The sequence below is a fragment of the Hetaerina americana genome, unplaced genomic scaffold (genome assembly GCF_022747635.1).
Source record: "Hetaerina americana unplaced genomic scaffold, ioHetAmer1.1.p SCAF_3, whole genome shotgun sequence".
Lineage (NCBI taxonomy): Eukaryota > Metazoa > Arthropoda > Insecta > Odonata > Calopterygidae > Hetaerina > Hetaerina americana.
In genome coordinates, this window is record NW_027286874.1 from 50498805 (window position 1) to 50513548 (window position 14744).

Consider the following 14744-nt stretch of genomic DNA (forward strand, 5'->3'; position numbering starts at 1 on the left):
GAGTAGGGAGATCATATAGAAGAGAAGTTAAGAAGACCATAAGAACCAGGGCCCAAAATTGTTCCAAATAAATCAATAGTAGGATTTGTGTAACGAACAGAATTTAGTAGTTTAAGGCATGGGCTTCTTGATAACAATGGCCACTAAAGATTTCTTCATTTTTTTTAGAAGTGGCAAAATAAATGTGTTAACACGAATGAAAATGAAAAACTACATCTTATAAATGAAGTTTAGAATGAAAATAGAATCCAATTTCATGTGGGAAGTAAGTAAAATAATAGGAGAAAACCCGAAGCGAGGAAGATGTGAGGAAGAAGAAGAAGAAGCGGCGACGGAGCCTCAAAGATATTCGTAATCCAATAAACTCTCATTTGTATGCACCTCGTAATGCCCTTGCCGAATAATTCTACTCAGAGCCTGAATGAGCATTAATATAATGTTTGGCAAATAGGAAAATATGATTTGTATGAAATAGTTAATCAGAAAAAAAGAAAGCAAAAAACATGGAAAAATTTACATTTTATTATAATAAGGAAGGAAGAAAGGAAAATTTAGGTTATGAGAAGATAGCATCAGGGCATCTACGTCTATTTACTACCCAGAAAGTGATGGCAAGGGCGTGTGGTAGAGGGTATTAGGTCACCAGCTAATCTACTTCTACACAAGTATTGGTATTTTTTATATAATTAGTTACATGCAAGCCACTACTAGGGTGTGTGACGGGGGGTGAATATCTCTAATGTTATTGACATGATCTCTCCTACAGAAGTACGATGGGGGTAATAATACCTTTTCAACATCACTGCTAAAGATACCTCCTTCCAATTTATGCAAGAGCTTCAATCTGTAATTTAACCTTCGCTCCATTAAGTGATTCCCAGCCTAGTTCCTCTAATATTTTGGATGCGCTACTAAGTTTACCATGACAACGTTTTACAAATCTAGCTCCTCTACGCTGCATGCGATCCAATTCGGGAATCAATCCTACTTCTTGAGGACCCCATATAGTAGCAGCATATTCTTAATTAGGCTTAACCACCGAAAGATAACATTTTTCTTCGATCTCCCCATCACATTTACCCAGTACTCATCTAGCAAATCCTAATTTTTTTTAGCATGTCCACATATAGTATTCTCCGTATGCGCTTCACCGAGTAGAGATCGTGAGTGAGGGTAACGCCTAGGTAATTAATTAAGTCTACGCATTCCATTTCGGTGTCCCCAATACAATAGGCGTTCGGGAGGGTATTGCTCTTTATCCAACACATAATGAATACGCACTTTTTCAAGTGTAATTCTAATTGCCAAGTGTCGCACCAGTGTTTTATAGCATTCAGGTCATCTGACAAAGCTGCTGTGTCCTCAGGATCACGGATATCACGGTAAACCACTGTATCGTCGGAAAATAAACGTATCTTACTAGGGACTACGGAGGCAATGTCGTTAACATACAGTAAGAATAAAAGAGGTCCGCTGACTCTTCCCTGGGGAACACCTGAAGTAACTTCTACTGCATTTGAGCTCCCCCATTTATGACTACTCTTTGTACCCGACCATTTAAAAAGTCTTTCATCCAACCCCGGATATTTTTATCTGTACAATATGCTTCTAGCTTTGTGAGTAGTTAACAATGATGTACTTTGTCGAAGGCTTTCTTGAAATCTAGAAAAACCGCGTCCACTGGAACATTGCTCTCTTCCGAAATAAGAATATAATGAAAAAAAGCGCTAATTGTGTCCTGTAGGATCTACCCTTTCGGAAACCGTGGTGATTTTTCATCAATAACTCATGATTAACGAGGTGTCTCCCGATCGAACTAGCAATTATATACTCCATGGCCTTGCATGAAATGGGCGGGAAGGAAATAGGTCTGTCATTGCTCTGTCCTTTCTTGTCCCCGTATTAAATATTCTAGTTACGTAAGGCGTTTTCTAGTCTCTGGGAACTGTGATCTGCTAGAGACTTCTTGAATAGGATTTGTAGATACGGCGCCATTTCCGAGCTTAGTTCCTTTAATATACGAGCGGGTATTTGATCGGACTCGGAGGATTAATTAGGCTTAATATTTTTCAGCGAACGTTCAAATCCATTGTATGTAATTTCAATTTTGGGTATCGGCTGGTCTGCACGATTTGGTGAGCTATCGGAGAGATTCGGTGAAAGAATGGTGAATACACTTGAAAAGAAGGTATTTAATAAGTTAGTGTTTTCCACACTTCTGGTTACTCTTTCGTCTTTATAATTTTTTACTTAATTAACTGTCGACTTATTTCCCTGAAAATTAGGGAAGATGTTCTTGGAAGATTATAATTAGAATTAATGAACGCGCATGAAAAATTAAAACGGCGAGATAATGTGAAAGATGGAAAGTAGCTATGAGGATAAGGTAATTGAAGCTTGTGCGCATAATAAACTCCGGAGGACATAAAAGTAATATAATTTAAGAGGTCGTTATAGCGTATGATTAAAGAGGAATATTGAAAGATAAGAATGTACTCACAGAAGTTTGTAGATGAACATAGGAGAAAATTAAATAATTAAAAATTCCATCGACTCACCTGTCACCGGTGCAGTGTGTCATTTGTGAGGGAATACAAAACGCAAGTCCCTTAGGATAACTTTAACTCTCCACCGTGGCTCACTTTCCACTTCTTTATGCCGACGGCAAACTTTGTGAGACGCTAGTGAAATAGCATAAATGGCATATTTGGAGCTCCTTATTTAAAAACTTATAAAGAGTCTTACATCCTCAGCTTTCTACTTCAGAAGATATTTAAAATTGATAAAATTCATCATTAAATTGAGATATAAAATTATATTGGAGCATTAAGGAAAGCATATTTTACATAGCAGTCTTTTAATAATCCAGGTGACATACTATTTACTCTCTAGTATTATCATCTGCTATTTGTAGACATTTCGAATTAAAATTTCTTTCTAAGCTCGAATGTAATAATGTCTATGTCTAATAAATGATAATGTGCCGAGTACTTCACCATTCTATGTATGATGAAAGATTTGAACTTTAAGGTCTTCGTAAGAACTTCCATATTTTCCTTGTTTTATTTTTCAAATAATCTCGTCACGGGTATTTCATTGATCAGAAATTATAGTGTGGTAGCACATAGACCGCTCGTCGAGCAGGTAATTACAGCTGACCTTGACCACAAATGCTTTACAAAGGACTTTTTTCGTATCATCCTCTCACCGTCGTAGCAGTGAACTAAATCGGAAGAAACGAAAACAATAAGTCGATCAAGAGGAGGATGTTCTTTTATGGGAGCTCGTTGTCTTCATGCTTGAAGCTACATAAATCCTTCATTCTTGTGGTTGCCGTATTTTTCTGCGAATAATCCAGAATAACCGCATTTGTGCCCCGAGGGTAGCAGTGAAGAGGGCGGACATGGTGACGGGAGTAAATCGAAACAAAGGCATTCCTGCTATGTAGATATGATATGTGTTCACGTGACTCGACTTTATCGTTCAGAAATGAAAATTCCTTGATAGATAACCTCAATCAGCTAACGTGATCTTTCTCCGTTCATGTCTCTATCTATTCAATGTTGTCGAAACAGAATGATACGAAAGTCTTTCATCTCTCCGATCAGTAAGAAGATCCATTAAACCGTTGCGTCCATCAAAAAAAATTTTTGTCGAAATTCCGACCTTCTAAGGTTTGCATTCAAGGGAAAGGAAAAAAAATACCTTGATTCGATGTAGAGATGAATGACAAATTGCCTGCAGTATGATAACTTCATGCATGTCAGTGTGATGTGATGGCTGTCAGGAACGCCTGTGGGAAATTTTATTTTATTTATATTGTTTTAATTCTGGAGCTTTTATTTTATTACGACGTGCATGACGAGTGTATGAATATTTTTCCTTTTGAAATAAAAACGATTAAAATTGGCAATTTCCTTGGCATGCATACGTTAATGTTTAGCCATAATCTGAATATTTAATGGAAGCGTTTATTTGCCTGCACTTTGCGAATGCCATAACCTATTCTTAAAATGCTTAAGAAGAGTCTTAAAGCAGAATAAAGTTATTTGAATGCAACAGATGTGTCAATCATCTGTTAAACATTTGATAAGTACTAAAATTGGTGTACGTTTCTTTTGTAGCCATAATATTTAGCTAAGTCCGTGCTTATGACTCTGTTGTGCTAAAACAAATTGAGTACTTAAATCGTACATCTGCATGTGTAAAAGTTTCATCGATATTCTTTTTGGCTTCACTGAGGTACACATCAATACGGGAGCACGAAAGCGAACGATAAATTTTGCTTTAAGGCAGCCCTCGTGGGCGACAGGTGTGTGCTGGACTGAGACAAGGAAAAATAAATTTTCATCGAGGTCGTGAGCTCCAAAGGATGAAAACTTATAAAAAAAAGACCTCGCGCCCACGACGGTATGAAGCGTATAGATGGGATGCGAGGGTGAACCGGGAACAGCGTTTGTGACAACGAGGAGTCCAGGGGTGAGGGAAGATGAAGAGGAAGCGATAATGGGGAATGGGGACTTAAAATTAAGGACTGGGATAAACCGCGCAAGCAAATAAGATAACGAAAGTTAATGGAATGGTTCCAGGTTCAATTTATACGGCTGAAGCTGAGGAATGTGGCGCCATAAAAAAAACATGGGGAGGGAGGGAAAGTGCTTTTCGGACATCCAAGAGTGGAGAAATGGAGAAAACCTCCGAGAGTCATCACGGTGAAGAATCGAGTGTGAAGTTTAGAACAGTTGTGCTGTGGTTTAGAACTTGAAGTGATGTTGTCGAAAAACATATAGCAATAGCAACTCAGGCTGGTGCAAAAGAGAAACTAAACAGAATTTATAAGGAAAAAGATAGAGAATACTTTAAGAATTCGTGATTTCTTTAGGTATTGATTTGATTGATCGAACATTTATTCTTGTTAACATTTGAGGTAAGTTCATACACTATTTTCGAAAATTGAATTTGTTTTGGTTACCTTTGTCCCTTACATACTGACACAGGTTTGAAGAAATGTAGAACTTTGGTTCAGAGATTTTAAGATAAGTTAAGGTATTCATTTTCTCCTTCTATTCAAATTCTGTGTTCTCATAAAGCCCTAAAAAAGTGATCGAGGAAAGTACCCGTGTCAGCAAACTCGGTCACTTTAAATCAAGACGTTCTTTTAGCTTCTCCGGAAATTAACTATGAAATCAAGCCGCAATGTAAATGCTAGACCAATGATGGATGATATCCAGTTTTCAAATATATATAATCACTATTTTTATGACTTCATTATAAACTTGGAACGACTTTGTAGATTTATTTTCTGCTAGAAAAAACAAAAACAGAGCTTCGTCAAACAAAGATTAAAATTAACTTTGGTGCAAGATCCCAAAATTATTTACTTGTTTATAAGGCATGATAAAAAAGAGCTATTTGCATTATGCTTGGTTGGAAATAGCGACAAAATGTATTTCGAAACCCGCTAAAAACTATGTTCTTCTAGTCACTTGGCGTCATATTGAGAGAAATGCATAGGAAAATTTAACTAATTTCACTCAGCGCTCAGTGTAATCGCAAACCAAGAATTTTTTATATAAATGTTCAAAACTTTTCTGGCATTCATCGCATTTATGACACACGAGTATGATATCTCTCTCATCTTGTTTCCAGATTCACTTTCAGTCTCCTGCCTCGTAGAGATCAAAGGCAGTCTTGTGGTCGTAAGTGACCGTGACATAAAGATAGAATATAGTACAGCGGTTAACCGTCCTCTGTGATTAAAATATTCTGATTGGCCCAGGCATCCCTCGGATCGCATACGGCGAATTCAAGTTCGGAGCCAAGCTGAGAGCTCCTTGGGGGAACCTAGTAGTGCGGTCCACGGGGCTTGAGTATTTGAACACGCGTAAAAAAGCGATGATAATTTTTAAGTAGTTGTCAATAGATGATGAAAATTGTGATTGCAATAAATTCTCAATGCTACCGGGTTCTGCGTTTTCTCTCCTTTGAGGTTGCGTTTCACTTAACGTTCTAACACTCCTAGCTGTCGTTTGGTGTCCAATATCTTATGTCAGTTTCCTAGGACGGAAGTAGCCTATGTCTCAACGAAGTTATTGATACTGGTAATGACCGCTTATCTCATTACCATTCCTTTATTTCTTGGTAAGACTCATGATTATTATTTAGCATTTTTGTTTAAAGTTGATGAATAGTTTAGCCTCACGGGTTATCAATTCGGGGGTTGATTTGTTACAGTTCTCCACGCTATACTGTGCCCTACCAACCTCTTCACTCCCTAATCGCGCCTTTCACCGACATTTTCCATTATCAGCTTCTTAAAGTTCATGCTAGGCCATTCTCTATAATTCTTTCACTCAATGTCTCCTTTTACCATCATTTTCAATACACTATGTTCCACGTGGTATGTCCAATCAATTTCCCTCTTCTTCCTGTAGGTTCCCTGTTTAGGATTCTCATTTCACCCACCCTATGGAGTACGAATTCATTTGTGACTCTGTCTATCCATTTCGTTTTCGGTATTCTTTGTAGCGCCACATTTCCATCGCCTCCAATCTGTTTTGCTCCTATCGTCAACGTGGTACATCATGGAAAAGTGGACTCTTATGTTGTGGATTTGTGATGGATCGTTTCCGTATACTTGAGGTTAATAGTTACTATTTTTGTCAGATATTCTTCTTATCAAATTCTTTTCTGCTAACTATATCATACACACTCACTCATTCCATTACTGACAATTACGCTTCTGAACATTAAAAATAACAACAAAATACTGAAAAAAAGGACAGATCATCGTTTATTTAATTTGAATTTTGTTCAATGTAAATTATGTTTCGAATGTATTATGTGCTCTTGCATTTTCATTTCTACCAGGTACCTTCACGTCTTATTTTTACCTACATTCAAAGAGAAGCAGCTTTTGAGTTGAATGGAGGAAACAGTTGGATAGGAAAAAGTTGTAAATAAGAAGATAACAGAAGTAATGTTAAATAGGGCGGGAAGGCCATTGGACGGATAATAATTATTGGTGGAGAGAGAGATTGAGAAGTAGAGAAATATTGACAGCTGTGATACAGGAGAGAAATTTTAGAAGCCGGGGGAATATTTTGGAAGTGAATAGAGGTTTTGAAAGCTTTGATACTGAACCTTTTGTATAAATCTACTAGAAATTTTGTTAGATAGCTTTCACAAACTCGTCAAAATTGAGCGGATTATGTGAAGTGCTTATTAGAATTTAACCTGAAATTAAATCCCTTAACCATTTATGTAGACACATTCTGTCAGCTGACCAATGTTCAGTGCGAATCACCGTTTGCAATCGTCTGGTTTTAGATCCGTAGGTAATTTAAACATTTCCATCCGTGGGTATCAGACGTTCACGCTTTTCCTCTTTCCCTCAAAATCTCTCCAATTTTTCGTTCACCAAAAATTCACTCCCACGTCACGCCTTGCTAGTACTTTTTTTATGTGAGAACTTTCTCTGCTCATTCCCTTAAGCAATCATCAACCCTTTCACTCTGACCCTTATTTCACCGTCATTCTTCCTTTTTCGCTCTCCCGCATCTTCTCCGAAACGTTATTATTCCTTTCCTCGTTCGGTCTTTTCATCTCACCCTCCCAATGCGGCTCCACGAAAACACTAAAACACTATCACGCCCAAACTCTCTCTCTCTCTTTTATGCACCGATGCACTTCGCATGGCCCGGAGGCGAGTGCAGGAGGGTTTTCATGCGTGCCGGAGAGTATTTCGAATGAGTGTGTGTGCCGGCGCATGTGTAAGTCTCGTGTGTGCGCTCGCCGCGAGTGCGGTGAGCAAAAACCAACTTACGATCCTCGATATAAATAAATGAAGGAAAAATAGAAAAAAGAACCGAATGAATGAGTAACGTGGGAAGGGCGTGTGAACACACTAACCGTGCGCGCGGTCGCGCTACGCCGCTCGAGTCATTCGCCGGAGCACCGCGCTCTGCGGACGGGTAAGGGTTCGCCATCGTTTGGTGGGGGAAAGAGGGGCATTTTTTTCGGGGATCGGGGTTTTTCTAGGGTCAGGGTGAAGAAGAGGCGTGCTTGCACATTCTAAGGGAACGAATTAGATAGTGGGGAAAGAGAAGGATAAGGGTTAGAGAAGAATTAACCGCAGTGGTGTCGATGAGACAGTGTGGTTTGAAAACCCTCAGGGAGCGCTGCAGGTTGAATAATCGGACTCGGCTCTCGATCATTTAAATGCTCTGTGATGCGAGGTTAGAGATTACGGTGGGGTATGGAATGGCGATCGTCAGTCGAAACGGGTACAGCTGAAGGTTTCCTTACTGTGGCTCGTTCGCACACCTCTCCTGCCCTCCAGCCGACGTTCTGGGAAACTTTTGCAGCGACGAAGAATTTCGAACACCGCCGGTTGAAAAATGTCTTCAGATAACTTAGGATCGCGAATTCACAATGTAACGTTACCTCCTGAGTTAATGCCGAGAGGTAGTTCTTCATTCTTATGTTTACGGTCTAACACGCACACCAAGACTACGATCGAATTGACCGAATCTGCTTTCATATAAAATAATAACACTCTTTCACTCATTTGGCCAGTACTCATGATCCTCCTTACTAATTTTCAGTTCAGTACCACGGCTACTCCTCGCTGACTCTCCTTCGCAATAAATTGCGCTATAAATATCGCTTCAGTATTTCCCTTGCATTATTCTTTTTATCTCACTTCATAAAACCTATGTTTTTTTATATTATTCATATGTTGCATCACAATTGATATTCTTACTAATAATAACATTATCCTAGCATTCCTTGTCTCTCTTCTGGCAGTTTTGGTTCCTTACTCCGCCGTATCTTCGACTGTGCAAGGATTTCGTCAGATTACGGCTACGGAGGCCTGCCTCTTGAGCGGCTTACTTCCCCAGAGTTCTTCGGTGCTGAAGTTCTAGTTATAATATAACTGAGTATTTTTTCAAGTTAAGTTCTTTCAAAAACTTTGAGCAGGCAGTTGAAGAGTAATACAAAATCCAGATTTTAGAACACTTGATGAATTCATATGAAACCTTTGGTCATTACTTCATTAACATGTATACTTTCTCAGACAGGTCGCGGCATAATCTAGTAGTTTATTACTAGGGGAGTACTCTTACTTGGAAAATAGATGTTCAGGGTGATTTTAGCCTTCTCTTATGAATCTTAAACGCCACAGGAGATAATAAGAGAACTACAAATCGGATTGAAGGAATATGTATAGGATTATTACTCTTCATTATATTCTGCAGTTTAGGCAGCCTCAATTTCCCCGAATGGAAAGAAAATGACGTTAACAAGAGATAATGACGATGCAGACGAATGACTGAAAATAAGAAGCCAATGTAACCGGGAGACTAATAATAGCTCCTGATCAAGCCTGGAATAAACGGGCTCAAGTTTTTTCACACAGATTTGTCGCTATATTAACCCACAGTTTTTTTCATTTAGTTCTTCACCTGTTCCCTATCCCCTCCTTCAATCTGTCCTCCCTCAGCCTCATCTCTCTCTCTTTTTTCCTCTCTCACACTATCTGTCAGCCCACCTCTTTCCACTTCGTTCCATCCGAGAGGGCGATCCAAATGAGGAGGAGAAACCCTTTGGCGCGGAATGAAACGTGACAATATTGATAACGTCGGAATGGGTGAGTGGTCGCCCACCCCTCCCTCTTATTCATGCGAGTTACGGCCGTGTTTCCCTTCGAAGGATCCCCCGCCTCCGCCCCTCCTCCGCAGTCCCGCAACACAAACCGCGCGCACACGCACTCGCGTTTCCCGCCGTGCGTGCAGAGCCACCTCACCTGACCAAAGGCCGTTCCCGCGAGGACCAGTTTGTACCTCCTTTTTTTCGATTTCGGTTCACGCCCGAGAGAATGGGTAACATGAGTTTGACGGATATGTCGATGTTCAGATGGGATGGGGGAGCAGTGGTGCAGTGGGGGTTTGAAGAGAGGGGGGGAAGGGGGTAATTGGGGAAGGAGACGCGTTAAATTTCGAAGTGCGGGGACGAGATCGGGCGGCCTATTGAAATGGAAGATAAAACAGTCCATTCCGTGAAAAACTGCAAACGTTGGAGCGGGAACCGGGATATTTTGCGATGGAACTCGCGTGCATTTCGGTTGAACGCGGGCGGCCAGCTGCATTCCGTCGCGTCTCTAAAGAGTTAGAACGATTGGTCGTTGTTGCCGTCTGATGGACTTCATCAGAGCTGATATTATTCTCTGGATACAACAGACTTGGAACAATTTCATTTAACTTCGTTAAAATGGTAACGCGTCTACTCGGTTTTGGAAATTTGGAATGGCTAATTAAGCAATCCACATAAAAATAAGTGAAAGGTCTTGTGCCATCAAACTCGTGTATTTGTCATGTAAACTGATGGATAAAGGAAAGAACGCCATTGAAAAGGGCTATGAATCCTCTTCGACGAAATTTGGGGAAGCCATTTTACTTTGATTTTTAAGAATCAATGCCAATCTTAATCTGCCCGAAAATGTCGTTTTATGCGTGGTGGTTGGGTTCGCCTGTTTCTGAGCCGTCTGACATGTGAAATTCACTCATCAGGGTTAGTTGCGCCAGTTCCTTTTCCCTTTACTATCCGCCCTTTCCTATGAAGATCTAGTATCCAAAAGCATCCCCAGCACGCAGCTGGGTGGAACTATAGGTGCTTTTAGTCACCTGGATTTGAACTCTGTGATTCAACTGTTTGAACGCTGTACTCACTGCGGGAGATGCCACGATATTAGCTTTTAACAGAGTCTCTGACCGTTTTCTCTGAAAAACACCAACTGTTTTAAAAAGCTGGCTTTCACCTCGTGATCTGTGGCACAACGCGTAAGACTACGAAAACCTGTGACATTGTATGCACGGTATTTTGCCATAATATCTTGCTCCTTTGAATTTCCGAGTGTAAGAGGACACCTCGGTAGTTAAACTGACTATAGCGCTCGGCCGGATATCGACGGATCCGGTTTCGAATTCCGGTCAAGGCGAATAATTGTTACGCGTTGAAATTGTTGCATTGTTAAGCGTTCCTCTTACTCGCAAACCTCACGACCTTTGACTTATTTCGATTGATTCTCGTTCCATGACTATCGTGATGATTTGCTAGTGCGTTCAGTAATGGATGTAACATTTAACGTTGGCTAGTTAACTTAAGTTTCATCTCTGCAAATCTAACCGATTTATTGAATATAACACTCCTTTGTGGTGGCCCACGGGATATTGTGTAGATTTAGATGAATTCTTCACTTACATTCCTATCTACATATCTTCCCACGAATATTCAACCATTTCCTTCACTTATACGTTGAAAAGCGCGGGTAACAGCCGACACGTCGGTTTTACCCCTCTTCCATACTCCACCCATCCCGACTATCCGTCCGCCACTCGCATCTAAGCAGTCTGAGACGTGTACAGGTTTCCAATAAATCTTATATAACTCCAGTCTACGCTTATCTGCTGTAATACATTCATTAGTTCTACCCAATTTACTCCATCGCCTTCTAGAAATGCGCGAATTAAACAAATACATCCTGAACTCTAAAGATACAGATGAATCTCAGGTAAGCAATTTAAAATGTAGACGTTCACGCTGAAAAGATCTGAGTAAGAAATTCACATATTTTAATGATAGTAAATGATATCTTAAACGTATATTGCGATATGCAAGCAAGCGGAAATAGCCTTCAGCCCTGTAATACTGTATGAATACCATGTATTCCACAATGTTCTATCTTAAATTTTAATAGAAAGTATAAGTGGGATCATTTACTTATATTAACTAATATACATTTTTTCTAGTTTGTTTTTCAATATATTTCTTTGAGTTGGATGTAATTTCAGTCGTGAATTTAGTTCACAAGACTATTTTGCGTTACATGTTCCTCACTCTAACGAAATTTATTTTATTTTATTTAATGTCATTCAGTAAGAAACTATTCATTCGATTTACCATTGATCATTCTGTTGCTCGTTTGAAACTCATGATACACTTGCAAAAGACTAATTAAGTTACGAACGTATTTACAATCAAACAGAAAACATCAGTACTCGCGACTATCTCTTGTGAATAACATTTTAGTATTTAGCTAATCATTGATAACTTTTATTAATATATTTCAATGATTATTGTCCCATTCAAGTCATATAAAGGACAATCGCTCATGAGGAGCATAGGCTTATACATTGGTTCGGAAAGTCAACTGCAAAATTGTATCAACCTCTGAAGTACAATCTGTGGATTATTTCAACTAGCATGACAGTTATAAATATGAAATGAAGTCTGTAAATATAAAACACTCTTCACGTCTAATATGGAAGTTCATCGTATGCCTTCAAAATTACCCTCATTTCTATCATACGGCAACAAACTTAACAGATGAGTCTGTTCTTGGCTAGTCGTTCGCATCCCATTCCTCATTAATAGTTATGTTTATTCAAGCAAAGCCTCTCCGAAATATTGTGTGGATGCATTTCTGCCGACAAACATGCCTTCCATCTCTTTCTCATAAAACTCACCGTTTCCCAAAAAAACCATACCGACGATTCGTTTGAAAGTTCTTCTAAATTGTACGATTCTTCCCATGTCATCTAACGCGATAAATCCTCCAAAGATCCTGGTTTATAATCCCTAAATAGTCCTTGGTAAGACAAATTCCCAAATCCAAATGGTCATATATGATTATAGGACAGCGTCCCGGCAACGCATCAGACGTCTTTTTATGTGGCAAAAATATAATAGCTACTCGTATGTCAACACTTATTGCATTTACGAGATACTACTAGATATATCTAAGGCAGCAAAATAATCCGCAAGCTGGCACAAGGCCTTGAGATTGAGGGTACAGCCAAGAAAACTGAGAGGAATTATCCTCTAGAAGAGATTAATATTAAATTTTATTTCGATGATTTATTTTCTATTTTTTTAATTATGTTTCTTTGCAAAATCAACTTAATTTATTTTGATTTCTCTTTATTAATTTTGTTTTTCAGGTATTTCGTGTCCAATGAGGGCAGGAATTAGGGACATTTTATGACGTCCGTAAGATTTAACGTTCTTCGATCAATTCGTCGTGAGTCCGATGCATAGTTTTTTATTCACTCCATAACTTAAGAACTTTCAATTCACTTTGGCATAGATCGAAAATATTGTTGAGATCCTTGGGGACTACTTGCACTTGCTCATTCCTTCCTCGTATTTTAGAATGATTTGCATCATATAAAGGCCGGACACTTATGCCACATTGATGACTGATAAGATTTTATAGGAAGTTTAGAGAGATAGCCCATATTTTCTGGGTTCATCCTTATTTACACTATTGAAAATAAGATTGAATTTAGATAATTGACTGTCATGGGAAATTATTAATTCTGTAATCAGATTTATAGATGAGCTAAATGACTTGAAGGGACGGCATTAAACATTAGAGTTGAGCCCTTCAGGAGTGGAATATCATCTGATCCCGGGGATATCAGCCTACAAGCCTCCACAAGGGCGTTTGGCGGAGTGTTATGCCACCAGATTTTTTTCCCGCTGTTTTGGTCTCTAATAGTGCTATGATTGCGATGTCCTTCATTGATTCAACTATTTTTAAGTCAGCTCTGTAATTTACTAATTTATGACCTGAGGACACACAGATCAACTTTGAGACATTCATTCTTTTTGAAGTTCCTTTGGGCTGATTGTGTGACTTTTAGTATTTTTGTGCGAGGCTTCAACATTTTAGCCAATTTTATTTGTGTACTCTCCCTGGACTAAAATATGCTTTTGTTTATTAATGGTATTCTCATGTCTCTAGATTTTTCTCAATTCACCATTGAACCACCGTAGTTGGTTAATCCAGACTCTTTTCTTAACTGTGATATAATAACTAAAACTATGCCCAATTTTTTTACGATTGAATTAATATATTCTTAGGCTCCGAATCATCTATTATCTATAAGATTTTATACGATTTGCTGATAAATTACTCAATGACGTAAAATGTAGTTATAGAAGAAATGTATATTATTTTTTTTTGCTTTTATACTTGTGTGTATTCATAATCAGCTCAGTAATCTTGCTTACTTATTTCTTAGTTTCTCTTAGTTCAGCTGGAATTGATTTGTGGCTGATCATTCCCCTATTTATACGTGAATGTATTGTTATTTCAGGGTGGTTTCTTATTTCCAGTAGTTAATACAATGCGGGATAGATGTGTGCAAGTTGTATGTTGAGATTTCCCTGCAGGATTCCCACGTTTTGAATGGGCCACGAACGTAATAGTTATTCCAATAAAATCCTGGAAGATTTAAATTGTCCATACCCATTTGGTATTCTTTTAGAGCTGCCCCAGTCAATCCTGAAATTTGGATTCTCCATAATATGCAATGCAATGGGAATCAAATCGAATGCTGTCCAGAATAAACATTCGCGTGTTTTTCCAGTGACATTTTTCAATTACCCATCACCTTCTGCCTCTCCAAAAGCACCTTCTGCCTCTTCACCGTGAATTTGTTTTGAAACTGTAAAATATTTTTTGAAGCAAATGGAAACTTATTCCACTTTTATTACCCATGGTCTGGGGAAAGTATATGAGTACGTATTCCAAGCAAGATAAAATCTCTTCGATCAGGTCTTCACCCACAGAAATTAATACATATGCATATATTTATTTCAACCTACTATATTTGGCATTTTAATTATTATCATTGATAAATATAATACAATAAATATTAATGGTTATATTCGGTGTT